Source organism: Trachemys scripta, chromosome 4 (genome assembly GCF_013100865.1).
Source record: "Trachemys scripta elegans isolate TJP31775 chromosome 4, CAS_Tse_1.0, whole genome shotgun sequence".
In the NCBI taxonomy this organism is placed as follows: Eukaryota; Metazoa; Chordata; order Testudines; family Emydidae; genus Trachemys; species Trachemys scripta.
In genome coordinates, this window is record NC_048301.1 from 130,251,041 (window position 1) to 130,266,859 (window position 15,819).

The 15,819-nt window shown below is 48.8% G+C and overlaps 1 protein-coding gene across 1 annotated transcript in view; it reads right to left on the minus strand.

Annotated features, from left to right (window-relative positions):
- SLC6A17 (solute carrier family 6 member 17) overlaps positions 1 to 12,572 on the minus strand; it is a 47,498-nt gene extending 34,926 nt beyond the window's left edge. The window contains exon 1 of the mRNA XM_034767548.1: positions 12,035 to 12,572. The gene's annotated coding sequence lies outside the window, so the exon portion shown is untranslated. The remainder of the gene's footprint in view (positions 1 to 12,034) is intronic.
- Positions 12,573 to 15,819: the final 3,247 nt, after the last annotated feature.

Here is a 15,819-nt window from a genome sequence, read left to right on the forward strand (position 1 = left end):
CTCCCCACACTGCTGCTTGCTGCAACTCACATCCCCTCCTTACCTTGCCTCGTCTTTCTAGCTCAGATACAGTCACATAAAGAGACAGACCGGACCCTCCTTGGGCCAGACCATTGGTTCAGCAAATCCATTATCCTGCCTTTTCAGAGAATCATAGCAACGCAGGGCTGGAAGGGGCCTCAAAAAGTCATCAGGTCCAGCCCCCTGCACTGAGGCAGAACCAAGTAACCTAGACCAGCCCTGACAGGTGTTCATGCAACCTCTTCTTAAAGGACTCCAGTGATGGGGATTCCCCAACCCTTCTCAAGAGCCTATTCCTGACCTTAACTATCCCTACAGTTAGAACGTTTTCCCTAATATCTAACCTAAATCTCCCTTGATGCATTTTAAGCCCATTACTTCTTGTTCTACTTTCAGTGGACATGGAGATCAATTGATCACCGTCCTCTTTCTAACAGCCTTTAACACATTTCAAAACTGTTAACAGGTCCTCAGTCTTTGTAAGATCAATCAGCCCAGTGTTTTTAACCTTTCCTCCCAGGTCAGGTTTTCTAAATCTTTTCTCATTTTTGCTGCTCGCTCTTCAATTTGCCCACCTCTTTCCTAAAGTGTGGTGGCCAAAATGTTGTTGTAGAAACCCATCAGGTGTGGTATCCTGCCTGCATAATGGCTTCAAAGGGAAAACACTATGTCCCATAACTGCAGAAAGCTGGGTTTGTGGTTCAGGCAGTAGGTTCTATTTCTGGCTCAATCATAGACAAAATCATTGTAGGGCCAGATCCAAAGCCTGCTGAGATCAATGGAAAGATTCCCAAGAATTTCACTGGGCTTTAGAAACAGGCTCCTCTCTATTCTTTCAAAGCTGTAGATAGAGAAAATGTTTCTACCTGACCCTGTGTCAATCATACCCTGAAGCCTAAGGGTTCATGGCACTCGGCTTAGCATAGGATGCTCCTTTTGCAGGCAATTTTTCTGCTGTAGTAACTGCCATGGAGTTGTGAGATATTGGCATGAATGGCGCGTTATTATACAATTAAACTATTGTCTCAATCTTGACAGAATATTTAAACGCCTTCACGATATCGTTTTAGGAGACTCCTGATCCAGCAGAGCCCAGAGATCTGACACTGTAGCCTAGCAACGGATGCAGAGTGCAGCTTAAAATAGCTTTTCTAATAGAAGCAGGAACTGAGCTGGTGAACTGTGAGCTTTCTTAAGGGGGCAGAATAATGAGGTGAAAGGAAGCAAAACAGTCAGAAAATTGCTCCTTGCCAAGCACCTGTTTCTGCCCCGTGCTGCTCTTTAACCCTTTCAGCAAGTCATTGGCATCTGTTCAGGAGTTCAGACCTGCAGTCCTCGGCTTCTAAGTCATCATGGGCCAAATGGTGAGATCTTTGCTCAGTCCTTATTCAGGGGAAATCGGTGCCATTTCCAGTGGACATTTGTCTAAATAAAAGAGACATTTGCCTGAAAACTACATAACTTCCTATTAAAATATAGGACATGGTTCTCCTCTCACTCACCCTGATGCAAATGAGGAGCGACTCCATTGGGCCAGCTTCCCCCCTCACTCATGCCAGTGTAAATCAGGAGTAACGCCACTGAAATCAATCTAGTTACGCTGGCATAAGCAAAAGGAGAATCAGGCCTGTGAAGTAGAAAGGATTGACCAGGAAGTACTAAAGGAATGGATGGTAGTGCTGTCTTTGGTGCTGAAATGTGCCCATGGGCTCCAGGGTTAGCTGCAGAACAGTGAGGGAGATTGAAAAGTGAGATCCTTTCCTACAGGGCTAACCAAATTTTGCCTGGCTGAGTGGCCTGTTGGGAGAACCTTGAGGGCAGCACCTAACCCCGCACAGATTTCAGCCATCCTCCTCTTTAATATGAAACTCCTCAGCTCTTTTCTTCCAGTCTCGCCATATTAGACTAGAAGCACCTCTGGGTGGCACTGCTTTCTGTTTTTAAAAATGGGTGTCATAAATCAGGGGCCTGGATCGGATTTCACCCACACCAGTGTACATCAGAAAGAGCTGTATTAAAGTCAACATGGCTACGTGGGCCAAATTCTCTGCTCAGTTATACTAGTGCAACCCCACGAACATCAAGGGAGCGTAGCAGAGAAGAGAATTTGAGCAAACACCAACTCAGAATCAGGCCTGAAGTGCACCCCATCCATTCCCAGTACCCTCAGCATCCCAAAGGGCCAGATCCAAGGCCTATTGATGCCAGAGGGATCCTTTCCATTGACTCCAGGCTCAAAGGCCAGGCCTCCCCTAATTTGAAAATGCATTTCAATTCCAGCATTTCCACCACTGTTGATTGAAAAGGGATTTAATCAAAAATTCATCTTCTAAAACAAACAAACAAACAGATAAAGACAAGTCTGATCAGCTGACAAACATGATCCTTTCTATTTTGATTTGCTATAGAAAGCCCACGTTACTGACAGATGGGGACTTTGTTTACTCAGGCTGTGTGGCATTCATTTTCTTAAAACGTGCACGTTCTCTGTCTTTAGAAGAAAGAGGAGGGCATTTTTAGCTCTCGGGTTGCAGTAACTGCACTTGGAATGCTCAGTGGTTGCCGCATATTTGCGGTAATATTTCACATGTAACGGCTGTGCTGATTTTTCGGTCATCTGCCTGTGGAAAGAGGCCTATTTGCAGACAGGGCTGTAGAATTCCCCATGGCAAGGCTGAGAGAATTTGTCAGCTAAAGGTGGTTCCGGTGCCATGGCCGGAATCCCTAAAGGATTCATCAGAGAGCATATTCTCATTGTGTATCCATGTCACGTGATTAAAGATTGCTGTGCCAGATCCATCCCTAGTGTAACCTCACTGAAGTCAATGGAATTGTGCCTAGGATGAATTTGCACCTGTGTCATAGAGGCAAAACTTTGGTGCTTCCTAGCTTTGTCTCTTGGGTCTGCTCTATCCGCTTAAGTCTGCTAAGTTACTTGTTGCTTAGTATTGTTAGACACCTGTACTGTTTGATATTACGTGCACCCGGTTATATGTACTGTCTGCCTTTGTGCTGATAGTTTTACTCCAATAAATTGTACATGATGCTGGAGCTGAAAAATGCATTTTTACCAGCCAGAAATATAGATAATGGAACAATGTGTAACTCCTATTGTATTCCCCCCTCTAGCATCCTCCCTGCCGCAGGGGTGCTTTTCAAAGACAGAGAGAGCATCCCGGAGTCCAACTCCCATTGGAAGACAATAGGAATTCGGCACCTACCTCCCATTTGTGCCTTTGAAAATCTCCCTCCAGAACTGTAAATAAAACATAGCTATGCAAATAATGTAGCCCACAATATATGTATATTCAAACAGGAACACAGGGATTGTCACACCAGAACAGACCAAGGGCCTGTATCTTATCTCTAGCAGTGATCAATACCAAATGCTTCAGAGGAAGATGGAAGAAACCCGGCAGAAGCAGTGATGGGATCCTCTGTCCCCAGAAAAAGTGTCTTCCTAACGCTCATATATCCAAGGTCTGATTTAAGCCTCCAGCAAAGAAATTCAGAACCTAAAAGTGAAGATAGGGTCAGCAGTGACTTTGGGAACATGGCACCTTCTTACTCAAGAGATCTGCTCCCTGCTGGGATTCAGTCTATTACAATGGTTCTCAATCAGGAAATGCTTTTCTGTACCATGCCCCCTCCTGGAGACTCGCTCATCTACCTGGGATCTAGCCAGGACCCCTCCCATTCAGTGATATGGGAAGGGCAGGGTGGTGGTTACTTACTGGCAACTGTTCATGACCTGCAAGTTGAGAACACCCACTCCCCAGAGTCAAATCTGCTGACTTTAAGTGACAAATATTAGTCTCTATTCATTACTTTTCACTCCTGCCAACCCTGCAGAGCCAATCCAGCTGTAGGCGAGTGAGTGGCAGCCAACTCGGGCTCATGCATCGTTAACACCGCTGTTAACTGTTCGCTGATTGCAGAATCTGTGTTGCTAGCGAATGACATAGGAGCGGGAAAGAAATTCAGCTTGACGGTCAGCGTCCAGCTGGGACTCTGAAGGCCTAGCAGTTACAAAAGCGACCTTATTTCTAATAATAACTTTCAATGGGAGTCAGGCGACTAAATACCTTTGAGGATCTGGACCATAGAGCTTAAGCAGTACGTAGGCATTATGCTGGCCCTCCGAGCAGGGGTGAATGTCACCCTCTGTGAGTAAGTTTGGTACAGAGTTAAGTAACATGAGCCATTTTCATAGTTGCTGCCCAGAACGAACCTGTCTTTTACGAAACTGAAATCCCACCTTCAACCAGGAAATTGCAGTTGAGGGGCCGGATCCAAAACCCATTGAAAAACTCCCATTGACTTCATGGGGCTTGGATCAGGCCCTAAAGGCACAGGATGCAGGGTTAGCTAGTGTCTGAGGACTCCTGGGGCACCTAGGTGCTGACCGCGAGCAGGAGCGGCTTACGCTGTGGCTGCCTACGCTGTCCTAGCTCTATGGACAGAGAGAGGGGCCCAGTAGCCATGGGTATGTCTACCCTGCAACTAAATACCCACGGCTAGCCAGAGTCAGCTGATTTGGGATTACAGGCCTTGGGCTAAGGGGCTGTTTCATTGAGGGGTAGATGTCTGAGCTCTCGGACCTGCCCCCATCACGGAGCTTCAGATCCCAGGCTCCCGCTTGAGCAGCTACACTGCAATTAGTGGAGACATATTCCATGAGACTCACTCTTGTGCCTTCCATCAGCCTGAAATGTGAACATTTACAAGGGAACGTGCTCCGCAAAATAGCTGCCCAAGGACTGGAGGCTTCTGGGCAAGGCTCCGCACGCTTGCAGCAGCACTAAGGGCACTGAACTCTTCTCACAATACTGACACCATGTGTTCCAGTTGAACAAGCCCCATTAAGCCAGGCTTCCTGCTCTGTTATGAATTGTTTAGTAGAGGAGAGAGTTGCTGTGCTGTGCGTTGCCTCCCTGGGTTTCTCAGGGCAGTAGCCAGAGATCTATATAATGTTGGCTCAGCATTCTGTCAACAGCAGCATGTTGGGATGGGCCACTGCCTGATGGGATGGTGCAGCCCACCTGACCTGGGAGGCGGCACGGATTACAGCAGCCCCTTCGGCCTGCGCATGGGCGAGTTACTGGAAACCCATTAAAACCTTGGGCCTGGAAAACTCCTCTGACACTGCTGTGGAGTAGCTCACTTTTCTCTAAACCTTTCCTAGACCCCTCTGATTCAGAATGCTGCTAATAATACTGAGCAGATCGCAAAGTATTTTGCAAAGGAAAGTAGCACTGGCCCCATTCTACATGTGGGGAAACTGAGGCAGGGAGGAAGGACGGGACTTACCCAAGGTCACACAGTGATTTTGTGGCAAAACTGGGAATAACATCCAGGTTGCCTGACTCCCAGGCTGCTGCCTTGCCACTTGACCCACCCTCCCGCCCCAGGCCGCCTCCCTTTTCATCCTACCTTGCCCCGGTGGAAGCCTCATTCCTCCCAGGTTCCAGAAGCCTCAGAGATGACCAGGGAGAGGAAATCTGTCCCTGGGGGGTATCCTGCCTCTGCCAAGCAAAGTGTCCAGTGAACGAGGCCTAGAAATCCAGCATGCCTGTGCACCCCTAGCCAGTGGGCCCTTAGAAACAAGTCTTGTAACCAGCTGTGAACTGGCAATCTCTATAATTTGAATAAGCACATGGTGTGTTCCCAGTCAGCCTGCAACACAACTCAGAGAGAGAGAGATCCCAAAATCGGAGATGAATAACTACACTCTGCACCTATCCTCAGTATGGACAGGGCCCCCAGCACCTCTGCTTAATGTGTTTCTCTTCCCAACACCCCTGGGAGATACAGCAAGGCTATTATCCCCATTGTCCAGAAGGGGGAACTGAGGCACGGAGTGACCAAGGGACTCACCCATGGTTATACAGGGAGCCAGTAACAGAGCTGGGGGTTAAACCCAGGTCTTTGGCATCCCAGGTTAGCGCTCTAACCACTGGACCATCCTTCCTCTCTTTCCCAGCCTCATCTTCAAAGCTCTGTATGGACACGTATAGGTTCACCCTCCCAGCACCCCTTTGAACTTGGCAAGCCAGAGTCATTATCCCCACTTCGCAGATGGAAGAAACGGAGGCCCAGAGACCCGCTGCATGTTCCAGAGTGGAGCTGGCATCAGAGCAGAGCTTCAATTGCAGGAGTTTGATAGGAATTGTACAAGAAGTCGAGGAATTAGACTCATGAGAGTCACAGGTGTGTGTGGCCCCTCTTAGGGAAGCAACCCTGGAGCTCTTTACTCAAGCAAAATTCTCATTGACTATAATGGGGGGTTGCCTGAATAAAAGACTGATTATAAACTTCTGGGTGCCATCGCCTTCTCCTAAAGGAAAACCAGCTGGAGGAAGCAAAGCGGGAGGAAATCATCGTGAGACATCGTCCCCCCAGTTGTTTTTGTCATGGGTTCCCTCTGCAGAGCAGGCTGCAAGACCTTCTCATGATCCTCAGGGATCTGCACAGATTCTGGGGATCAGAGGAAAGCCAATGGCATGGAAGGCTCCACACTTCTGTTTCATGCCCCACTCCACTCTGCTTCCTAGTGGCACGGCTCCCTTGCGTGTGCCCATAACTCAGATCAGTCACAGACCTTATGAGGAAGGGAGGAAAGATATTTTTCAAGATCAGGAAGAACTGAGCGATGTGGTTTTTTGCCAGGCAGATTTCATTTGGGCCCACTGTGCTTTGACGCTGCCTCTTTAAGCCTGTGACTGCTGCTGTGACACATGCCAGCATGCGAACGTGTTCCCAGCCACCTCACTCGGAGGGTGATAGGCACTGCCGAAAAATGTCAGCCCCAAGCTAGGCAGAAGGGAAACAGATCAAAGCAGCAAAAGGCATTTTTTATAAGGACATTACGGCCTGATCCTGGGGTGCTTTGCCATTGAGTTGCATGGCTGCAGGATCAGGCCCTAAATGCTGCTTTAATGGGTTTATCAAGGTTTAAAGAGGAAGCCATTTATGCAGGGGGGGTGTTAATTGGCCTTGTTCCATTTGTACCATGGGGCCATATTTCCAGAATGTCAGCCTCCTCTTTGGCACCTGCCAAAATTTGCATTTTATGCTCCCAGATGCTACAACAATGGGCAACAACATAAAACTCTAAGCTAGATTTTTGCCTCCAAGTTGAACTCTGGGTGCTAATATGAGTGGTCGTCGCTCTACTGATCGTGCATGAAGATGGGCTGGTCAGAGATGCAAATACTGAGATTTGTGCCCACAATTTATGGTGCAGGGACATGTGCCCAAGTGGAGTTTGCACCCACAAAAAGAGAAGCTCTTTTAAAAATGTCCTCATGTCCTGTAGCGACTGGTGCCTACATCTATCCTCTCTCGCTTCACTCTACAGAGCTGTCCAGTGCCTCTCCTTGTGACACCAGAGGCTGGCTTCTCAGCTGGCATAAATAAAATGAATGCAGTGGTGATATGCTAATTTATACCAGCGGTATCTCTGGCCCCAGGATATTTGATGCACTAAAGAAACAGCCTTTGTTTTTCAGAATTTCCTACTGCAACACTGACTGCCTCTAGCACCTTTCCTCAGAGGATCTCAAAGCACTTTCCAAGGGTGGGATAGTGCTACTGGAGTGAAATACTCACGTTCGTTTCCTTCGCTCCCTGTAAAAATGTTGTTAGGGGATAGGAAACATTCACATACTAATGGTCCCATTCTATATAGGGGAAACTGAGACACAGAACAGTGAGGTGACTTGCTCAGGGTCATACAGTGAGTCAGGGACAGGGTATGGAAGAGAACCCTGGAGGCCTGACTCCTCATAGCCCTCTGCTGTAATCACTAAACCATGTTCATTTTGCTCCCAGGTGCACGTTGTGCAGCTGCAGTGTTCAACTCTCCAAAGGCATGGACCAAGGCTGGATCCAGAGGCCAGAAGGTGCCTAACTCACTAGCGAGTCCATGAAAAACCAAGAGTCACTTTATCAAGGTAACAGGGAAGGGAAGATCAAGGACACAAGGGGCGAGGGAGTGTCGGCAGTGAGTAAGGTCATGGTTATCTGTGGTGGATCAGGGCCCCGTTCCGTCCTTATCCACCCCAGCTCTCCCTATCTATTATTTGTATTGCAGCAGCACCTAAAGGCTCCAACCAAGATCAAGGTCGCATTGTGCCAGGCGCTGTGCAGACGCATGGGAAGAGAGAGTACCTGCCCTGCAGAGCTCCTGGCCTAAATAGAGGAGACAAAAGGTGACTGATCCCAGTTGTACAGAAGGGGAAATTGAAGCAAAGAGATTAAATCAATGGTGTTAAGAGCTGGGCCTGAGTGACTTGCGCAAGGTCACACCGAGTGTCTATGGCTGAGCAGCAAATTAAACCCCAGTTCCACAAGCCCTAACCACAAGCTCTGTTTCCCTCTCAAAAAGCAAACTCTATGGGATAGGTCATGAGACCAGGACTGCAGCGTCATGGGTTCAAGTCCCAACTGTGCCACCGACTCAGCGGGTGACCTTGGGCAAATCATTTAATCTTCCCAGTGCTGCAGCTCCCCAGCCATAGAATGGAGCTAATCCTTCCTTTCCTCATGGGGGGTGGCGGGGTCACGAGGACAGAATCCATTGCTGATTCGAAGGTGCCCAGATACTACAGTGATGAGAGCTAGATAGCTCACCCCTAGAGCTCACAATGGGGGGAGGGAGCACACACAGGCACAGGGGAATGTTGCATTCAAACTGCACCATGTGGTCCCGAAAGGAGAATTTTGCCCGGATTGTGGAAGCGAATCATCTCCTGGCACTTCTTTTACTGCACATCCCCTGGTCTCCTCTCGCTCAGAACAACTGCGCATACAATCCAAGCCACATCACTTTGCCAGCCAGGCAACGAGAAGGGCTGCGGCTCTCAGGGATACCAGGCTCCAGATCTGATCTTCCTTCCTTCCTTCCTAGCTGGCCCCGTTGGAACACTGCCAGCTGGACTCATTAGGGTTTCTCCCCCCCCCCCCCGCCCCCAGACCATCTATGCTAATGAGTTGCATTTAACCAATGCACACAACAACAAAAATGACAGGCCAACTTCTAGTGTGACTCAGTTGAAACAAATGGCAGGCACGGTCTGTCCACCATGGCGGGGTGAGTGTGCTCGTTGATTTACACTGACTCACCAGGAAAGCCCGGGCTCCAGGCACGCTTGCTAGCTTTAGCAGCGGCAGAGGATGACTTCGCTACCATCAGGTGCACCTCAGCAGCTTGGCTGAAACGGGCGGGAGGGGAGTGGGGGGTCAAATCTCAAGAGGGACAAACCATCCTTCTGAGGTGGATCAGCTGTGTGCCTGGCATCGGGGTGGGGGGGTTGTTTCCAAAGATAATTAGGCACTCAGAGCCTGATTCTTTCTTGCCCAGGCACTTACCCCAGGGCAGGGGGGGGACAAAATGTTACCATTCTGATTGGATAGCAGTTTACATTCACTTTGCTCTGAGGCATCTGACCTTCATATATGACAGGCCTATAAATACCTGAATAGATTTAAACAATGAAATCCTGTGACCTCTGTGTGGATGTTACTAATGATGCTATGGCCCTTTAACTAACAGTAGAGGCTCGGTCAGCACAACCATCCCATGTGCTTTGAGATACTGCTCCATCACCCAGGTGGCTGCATTTCATGCATAAGCCCTGATTTGGGATGCAAGGTGCTACCACATAAAATAATATTCTTAGCTCTTTACTGAGAGTCCATTGGATAAAGCCCCCAGGAGCCCAGATGGGGTGGTTATAAAGGAGTATCTCAATGTTTATCATCCCATAACAACATTCGGAGAAGGGGCATTTTCATCCGTCATTAGTCAGGAAGCGTCTGGACAAGTTTAATCATCTGATTTGGTCTCCTTTCATCTCTCATTTGGTAATATGCAAACATACATCAGCTGCAACAATGTGACACTGAACTTGAAGCCAGTTAGAGCCAATGATCATATGATTCCTTGCAGGCTGCAAGCTTTATTACACTCACAAGAGGATATTTTTCCAGCTGGAGCAGAGGAGCACTCCCTCCCCCATTAACAGCACTAACTTCAGATTAATGACCGACCCTGACAGCAAACTCCTCCTGGAAAACTGAATGTGACTTGAGTTCTAATACAGCTGATGCATCTCAAATCACAGCTTCCCCATTTCTGATCATCTTCACCTATTGTAACACAATGAACTGCTTCGTGTGTAAACAGGAATGGCCTGGCTGATCTAACTCACACTGGAGTAAATTCAGAGCATCGCCACTGAACTCAGTAGAATTACTGGGGATTTACACTGGTCCACCTGATTGTAATAGGCCAGATTCTGACCTTACAATGGGTTTACATTGATGTGACCCCATTGGAGCAAATTCTCCTCCTAGATTTATACCAATCTGAAATGACCCTGGAGTTAATGGTAGATTCCAGATTTACACCAGGAAAGGTGAAAGCAGCTTTTGGACCACTGACGTCAGTGAAGCTGCTCCTGATTTACACTGGAGCATGGTAGATCAGAACCAGGCCCAGAAGTTTGGTCTCCTTTGGATCAATGACATTACAGTTCTTAGAGACTTTAAGGTCAGAAGGGACCATCATGATCATCTAGTCTGACCTCCTGCACAACGCAGGCCACAGAGCCTCACCCGCCCACTCCTGTAATAGACCCAGTTAAACTAGAGTCCAGTTTTTCTGACCTAGTCACAGCATGTTCGGTGAGATACTTTCAAAGCCACACCTAGGCCAAGTGATTTTTTAAATCACAGAACCATAGAAACGTAGGACTGGAAGGGACTTTGAGAGGAAGGATCAAATCCTTCCTAGACCATCCCTGACATCCAACCTGCTCTTAAAAACCTCCAATAAAGGGAATTCCACAACCTCCCTTGGAAGACTTTAACTGCCTTTATAGTTAGAAAGGTTTTCCTAAGATCTAACCTATATCTCCTTTGCGGCAGATGACACCCATTACTTCTTGAATTTCTACTTTCACCATGTCTGTGTAAGCTCAAACACTTGTCTCTCTCACCAACAGAAGCTAGTCCAATACATGATACCACCTCCCCTGCCTTATCCACTCTCAATTCCTGGACCCAGGTGGGTTTGCCAGGGGGTGGAAGCAAGTATCAGATCTTCAGTTTTTAAGCAGGGGTGCAAGCTATCATCGCTTAACTCAGGGCAACGACGCTCTGCTGATCTATGGCAGCTGAGGATCTAGCCCAGAATGTAAGACCTAGAGGAATGTGTGTCCTTGGGGGTGTCCAGTGATTTACTGAAAAGCACAAATGCAGGGGGAGGAAATGAGCCAGCCCTGCACCTCCTGGCATCTTTAATCAGATGAACACACAAATATTACTGCCAATTTTCTGCCCCCCCCCTCCCCAAATAAGATTCCTGCTCTGAATTCACAGCATGCAAATAAATAACTAAATACAACTCAGGGGCTGGAAATTAAATATTCGTTATGGTAGCGTGTGCTTTCTGCCTCCCTCCTCAATGTTATAGTCAAGGTCACGCTAGCAAGCCTGGAGCCTGCATGTACTTCAGCAGAGGCATTTGGGAATTTGCAGGGTTGTTTCCTGATGCTGGGTTGTGGATTCCAATCAGCCCCACCAGAGGTACCAGCCAGCTTGCCCCAGCTACTGCAAAAACCATTTACTCTTTTACATCACTCTCGCTCTCTCTGACTTTCTCAACCAGTCCTTCCTGTGAAACTGCTTCGCCTTGTCCTTTGTGGGTATTTTTAGATTCCAGTTGACGCTTATTTCCTTTCTCTCCCTCCCCACCCCCTTAAACCAGCCCCTCCCTGATTTCCTTCTCCCCAAGGAGGTTCGATTCCCCCTTCAGCCCCGTAGCCTAGCAACTGGGGTGGAGGCGGGTTGTAATGGTGGACTAAAACAGGCGATCCCCTGTCTGAAGAGATGCTCCTTGGGAAGAGACCCACCGAGGGGAAGTGGCGGCGATACATGACATTGGAAGAGACAAAAGCCCGGGCACTTACTTACTGATCTTGTGGCAGAAGGAGGGCGCGAGTCTTACCTCTCTCCTTCGGATGCTGCCCAGCTGTTGGGGTGTGCACAGAGCGCTCCTCCGGGATGCGGGAAGGTGATCAGAGCGGCTCTCCCACGCCCCGGCACCCACGCTCGCCCAGCCCCGCTGCACCTGACCAGCTCCTGAGCTTGGAAATTGGCCTGCAGCGCGGCGCGTTCTGACGCACGGATGAACTCCCCAGATCTCTGCGCGGGGCTGGGACCCAACCTCACTCCTCCAGCGGCAGCGGCTGGTCCACGCCGGTAGCCTCCCGGCTGCACAAAGCTGAACGGCTCCGGTCTGCTGCGGAGCAGATCCCACTCCGCTCTGATCAGCCCGTGTGGAAACACAGCCACATCTCCGCCTCTGCTCAGTCCCTGGGCAACTTCTGTCACATCCCTCTGGGTCTCACTCGGAGCCACTTTCTGGAGAGCCAGCTACCTCTCTGCCTGCGCCCGGATCTGCTCCTACCCCGAGAAGACCAGCCACAGGCTGGGTGAGCGCTGCTTTCTCTCTCCCCTCCCTTTCAAAGAAAAGGGGGGGGCAATCTTTTAGCTGGGAGGGGGTGACGCAGGCTTGAGTCACTTGGAGATGCACGTCAGTGAGAAGCGTTGGGCTAGCGGACAAAGATCGGCTGAGAAGAGAGCTGGAGATACCAGTGCGTGGGAGCGAAACCCACCCCTTCTGGGACCAGGAAGGGGTCCCACTGGAGCTCGGTGGCTTTATCATAAATAGGCTCCCCCGAGTGCAAAACGATTTGACTGAGTTGTTACTGTTTGCACAAGAAGGTGAATTTGCGGTGCCAGACCTTTTAAGTGGGTATCCTGCCTTCAGCTGGGTTCAATGTCTGATGCTTCCCAAAAAGGCAGAGCCTTCCCCTCATGCAGCTAGCCAGTGAGGCAACTTTGCACATGAAGTCCTTCCTGATCACTGTGGCAACAGTTTCTGCCCTGAAACATCAGACTAGATTGTCACTAGCTTATCGTTATGACAATGTTGCGGTTCTCTAGCACATTTTATCTGAAAAAAAATGTACTTTATGAACCTCACCGAACTCAGTGTCGTCGAGTTTAAGGCCAGAAGGAGCACCAGATCATCTAGTCTGACCTGCTGTATATCACAGGCCACCAGCACTCCTGGGAGGCAAGTTATTATTCGCATTCCCAAATGGGGAAACTGAGGCACAAACCGGGACTGTGAGCTGGGAATAGAACTCAGGGGACAAAATCTATTCTCAGGAATACCAGTGTAAATCTGGAGCCTCCCCTTGAAAGTCGATGGAGTTAGGGCATGGATCCAAAGCTAATGGGCTTTGAATCCAGACCCATCCCTGCATTTACACTGGTGCCACTGCAGAATTTGACACCACATCTCCTGACTTCCACAAGGGCCCTCTACCTCAGCCACAGATGTCCACACAGATCATAAAGTTATCCACATAAATGGTTCTATTGAAAGCTTCTGATCCCCATTGACGGGTTATAATGAGGCCTCCAGCTGTTTATACTCCCCCAAAAAAAGTCACAGCTGAACATTAGATGTGCACTCTTTAGTCCAGGCAACCCGTGAGTCTGGCTTCTCATGTTGGACTAACTTGTCACTCAGCTACTTTTGCTGCTCCAAACCACATCATATTATTTCTATAACAGTATAAAGATCAGGGCCCCCTTGTGCCAGGCGCTGTACATACACATAGCAAGACAGAGTCCCTGCCCCAAGAGATTACAATTGAAATAGACAGCCAACGGAAGTATTACCATCTCCTTTTTACAGATGGGGAAATGAGGCCCACGGGGACTAAGGGTGGACCCAGCTCTGGTTTACGTCTGCACTTTTGAAAAGCCCAGGTTATGTGACTTGTCCAAGGACACACAGAGAGTCTGTGGCAGAGCTGGGAATTGCCCCAGATCTCTTGAGTCCCAGCCCAGTACCCTAATCACAAAACCAGCCTTCTTCTCTAACAAAGGCTCATGGGAAACCTGACAGTTGCTAGTATGTAGAATATGATGGTCCAGAGTCCTTATACAGTAACTCCTCACTTAACATTGTAGTTATGTTCCTGAAAAATGCGACTTTAAGCAAAACAATGTTAAGCGAATCCAATTTCCCCATAAGAATTAATGTAAATGGGGGGGTTAGGTTCCAGGGAAATTTTTTTCACCAGGCAAAAGACTATATTATATATATATATATATACACACACACACAGTATAAGTTTTAAACAAACAATTTAATACTGGTACACAGTGATGATGATTGTGAAGCTTGGTTGAAGTGGAGGAGTCAGAGGGTGGGATATTTCCCTTACTGCTAAATGATGAATTAGCAATTGGCTGAGCCCTCAAGGGTTAACTGTCTCACTCTACAAGGCAGCAGGAATGGAGGGAGATCTGCGCATTTCCCTTAAGTACACTGCCTTGTTAATTAGATCAGGTTGCTGAGACTGCAGCTGCTGCAAGCTCCCTCCATCCTGAGCCCTGGTGTCCCCCCCCCCATGGAAGATGGGGTAAGTGGGGTGCAGGGGGGATGGGGGACATCCTGACAGCCCCCCTTTTCCTTCCCTCTCCCCCCACCCCCCGCACAGCAAGCAGGAGTCTCGGGGAGCAGCTCCAAGGCAGAGGGCAGGAGCAGCACATGGCAGTGGGGGGAGGGACAGCGGCAATTGCTAGCCTGCTGGGCAGCTGCTGCACAGGGAACTTAGGGGAGCAGGGAGCTGATAGGGGGGAGCTGATGGGGGGCTACCGGCCCAACCTGGTTACAAGCCCCCACCAGCTAGCTGCAAGGGGCTGCTCTTTCTGCAAGCAGTGGACAAAGCAGGCGGCTGCCAAACGATGCTAGAAGGGAGCATTGCACAACTTTATACGAGCATGTTCCCTAATTGATCAGCAAAGTAACAACGAAACAACGTTAACCAGGATGACTTTAAGTGAGGAGTTCCTGTATACCCAGGCCACTCTGAGCTTATAGTCATGATAAGAGAGAAAAGTAGAGCGAGGCTGACCAACTCCTGAGTTCATGGGCCATATGAATTATCCAAGTTTCTTGTTCCAAACATCTCCCTAACTCTGCAACAGAGCTTTTCTATTTCGTTATTTACACACGTTTTCAGCTCAGTAGGCACAAAACTATTGATTCTTCCGCCCGCATGCACTTTCATGGGGCGAATGATCAAATCCGTCAAATACGAGAGGCCTTGATCCTGATTTCCCTCTCTCTGATCCAGGGGAGAAACTCCACTGGGCCAATTCCCCCTCACTAGCCCTAGTGTAGATCAAGAGTAACCCGGCAGGGCCTGATTCTCCTCTCACTCATCCCAGCTTAAATCAGGAGTAACTGAACTGAAGTCAATGGAGTTAAACTAACATAAATGAGATGCAATGTGTGCTGCTGGCATGATGGTTCAACCAACATTGCTGCTTTCCAGGCAAAATTATCCTGACACTGCTGGGCCTGCCACTCCCGCCAGACCAGGCTAAACCAGGAATAATACCACTGAAATCCAAGCAGTCACACTGATGTAAGTCAGATGTGAAAGCAAAATTGTACCCGTCGTGTCTCATCATCCGTTATATAAAGGCTGCTTCACATAGAGAAAACAACTCATGCCCTGGAGTCTGCGCTGGCTCCTGGTTATTTTCCAGATGGGAGTCAGGCTGTTTCTTTGCATTTTGACCCATAAAGCCCTAAACAATGTGGATCCTGGCGACCTGGTCGCCTCTCTCTACACATGACATCAGAGGAGGTCCATGTATTATTGGACCTTTGCAGCTGGAGCCAAAGGCCACTGAAGTTAA